The sequence below is a fragment of the Nyctibius grandis genome, chromosome 10 (assembly GCF_013368605.1).
Source record: "Nyctibius grandis isolate bNycGra1 chromosome 10, bNycGra1.pri, whole genome shotgun sequence".
Taxonomy (NCBI): domain Eukaryota; kingdom Metazoa; phylum Chordata; class Aves; order Nyctibiiformes; family Nyctibiidae; genus Nyctibius; species Nyctibius grandis.
This window is the reverse complement of record NC_090667.1, coordinates 3836018-3839255: the sequence shown is the minus strand read 5'-3', so window position 1 is coordinate 3839255 and position 3238 is coordinate 3836018.

Sequence of the window (3238 nt, the reverse complement as noted above, 5' to 3'; positions counted from 1 at the left end):
AGTTTTCCTTTGTCCTCCTGAGACAACAGCTAACAGGTGCAATGACTTTCCAATAAATCACGTGTAGAAACAAGAATTTACGTACAGCAGAAGAGCAGGGAGTGCAATTTCTTCCAGCGATGGCACGTGGGTGGCTTCACCCCTGCCTTCAGCCTTTGGCTTGCAGAGGTCATCCTCCTGCAGCACATCTGGCCGCGATGCCTTGGCTTCACTCAAGCCTCTGCCTGGCCTTTGACACACGTGAAGGCTTTTGCCTTTCCACTTTTCCCATAACAAGGTGCAGGTAGCTGCCATCGCCCACCCCACAGCCCTCCCAGCCTGATCCCCCTCAAGCCCCAGCACTTGGGGGGGGGTCATCTCCAAACCTCTTTCATAAGCCAAGCAAACTGCTCTGAGATTTCCATGATGCTGGAAGAGCGCGTGTTTTCCACTACGGCGCTGCGTGTGAGATCTCTCCTGGGAGAAAGCACAGTGCTGCTTTCTCTCTTGCTTTAAATATATTTGCAGAAGGCCACCAGAAAATAAAAAAAAAAGCTAGAAAAAATGTCCCTGGCTCTTGTCTCAAGATGTAAATGAGCAAAACCACCACATTAAGCTTCCCGAAACGCGGCATTTCACATTCAACCTTTGCTTTTCCAGCTGCTTTCTTTACACTGCTCCAGCCCAGGAGAGCACTGGTGCTCAGCCGGCACAGGAGCCACCCACCAGCATCAGCCCAGCCATGGTCACTAGGCGTCAGTGGGATTTCAGGACTTAGAGCACACACTTAAAAGCTGTATTTTTCCTAAATGGATTTCTGCATACATTTAATTATTTTGTTGAACTGGAGCCACAGCAAGTGAAGGAATAATTATTCTAAAAAAGTAAACATGGGTAGCTGCGCATTCCTGTGAATTTTCACTAGAAAAACACTCTTGACTCCAAAGGAGTGAAAAAAGCAAGAATTTCCTTCAAAAGGCTCTTATTTGCTCTCAGTTTGGCTTTTTTTGCCCCAGCCCTGAAGGGAGTCCCTGCAGAGGACAGCCCCGGGTCGAGCTCGTGGTGGCACGCACCCCCACACCCTGGGTTTCAGGTGGAAATACTCTGACAACATGACAAACCAAAACCCACTGGTACAGCATGGTTATGTGAGGAACAACCCAGCAGGATTTGCCACAAGAAGGTGAGTCCTAAACACTGCTTGTCACACGGCTGCCCCAGGGACTCTGCAGCCACAGGAGCCCGGACCCTCGCTCAGCAGTGCCTTAATCAGGCTTTATTCCTTCCCCCCACCAAGTGTTGCTGCCTGGAGACTCCTGGAGCTGTGGGGTGGGGTGGGCATACAGGGGAGCCCCAGTTCCTCCATCCCACCACAGCCCTCAGCTGGGACATCCCTCGGGTTCCCACACCCAGCTGGGCTTGCAGGAGCTCTCTGCCCCTTGGCCAGCACTTCCCCAGGAGAGTTATGTTTCTCCTCACCACCAGCAACTTCCTTCTTCCTTTCACTTCCACCTTTTGTCACATAAAAAAAAAAACCCTTTAAAAATATTTCTTTAGAAAATGACAGATGAGTTTTATATTCCCATCATCTCAGCACTCCTCATTTCCCCATCTTTCAGCTGCTCTCCTCTTGCTTCCTCCCTTTGCGCCCCTTGAAGGCTGAAGCAATAACATTACACTCCCCTCGGTGGGATGACTGCCAGCACCCACCCTCGCTTCATGGGGGTAAGGAACAGGGGTGAATATCAATGAGGGAAAACATCCCCAAAGCGTCACTGAATCAAAGTGAGAGATGCAGTCCCTGCTATCAGCTAAAGCAGCTCAACCATTGCTGTTGATCTAAGCCATCTGGGTAACCCTCCCTGAGCACATGGGGTGAGAAACCAACTTGGAGCAGGGAAAGGGAGGGAATTAAGTCATCTCAAGAGTTTCCACCAACATGAACTGTCATCTGGAGACCCCAGAGCCCAGGGGGGCTTCCAAGCAGAGATCCTGTGGGAAGGCACCCTGGAATGGCTTCCCAGGGTGTGGGATCCTGGGGACGTTATAGAAGCAACACAACAGGGACACCAGCCCTGCAGGGAGCTGCTGCTGGCACCCCACAGCAGCAGAGGATGGAGCAGGCAGCAGGAGAAGCAAGGGAGGGAGCACTGCCAGAGGGCCAGGGAGGAGAAGCAATGGGATAGAGCAAAAAGGGAACTGGACTGAAAGGACAACACACTGTAAACTCTGCTGGGACTCGTAAACCTGCTGTCCTCCTCAAAGCAAGCCTAGCAAAGTCAGGCCATATACAAAACATGAAGGAGACTATAGCTGCATCACCACCATCCCCACCACCTGCCCATAAACCAGGCAGTGGAAAGCCAGGGCTGTATTCCCAGGAGGAGATGAAAACTGCTCTCCCAGTAGACAGGATTTCTTGTAGTTACTATGTACATTTAAGCAAAGCACCCCCTACTCAAGTAGTTTCATTTTGCAAAGAAACACTTAATTGGTCACCAGGTCAGACACCAAGAAGGTACCAGTGAGGGGCACTCACCAAGAACAGGATCAGATCTTCTTCCCAAGTTGTGAAGGACTTTATATCACTTAGTCATGAAGCATCAAGGAGGACAAAAAAAAAAGCAAAGCAAAACAACAAAAAAGGAAAGACCCTGCCCTTGTAATTGCACATGCTACTACTGAGCAAGAAGCAAGATGGTTTTCCCTCCCTCTCAGGCTTTTGTAGGAGTTAGTAATTAATTATTCTAATTACAAAAAGCTGAGCCTCCCCCCTGGAGCCAGTCCCCTGATAACGACTCTTCTTCCTTGCGCTGCTGGGAATAGGTGGCTCAAAGGGTTCCCCTTTACCACTCCAGCCTTAAACAACAGGACTGCATCATGCTAGAAAAATAAAAAGATGAGGTGGGAGGTTGGGGAAGGGAAATAAAAGCAGAGCTTGATTATTTGTCACACGTCTGAGTTACGCAGATGGCTCACAGCATATGGCGTTTCTGTTGGGGCTTTTAATAGAAGAAAAACTACCAGAGTGTTTCTCAACCAGGGCGACCAAAACAATCTGGATTTTTTGTATTCTGCACTTGATACCCTTTTTCTTTTTTTTGCCTCATAATCCTGGGTTTCACCAAGGTAATAACTGGCCGCGGAGTGAATATAAAGCCCTGATGGGATGAATCTGACCCCCCCTCCTTCCCAGTGCTCAGGTGGTCAAACTGTGCCATCAGGCAATTCAAAACAAAAAAACAAACAAGCATTATCA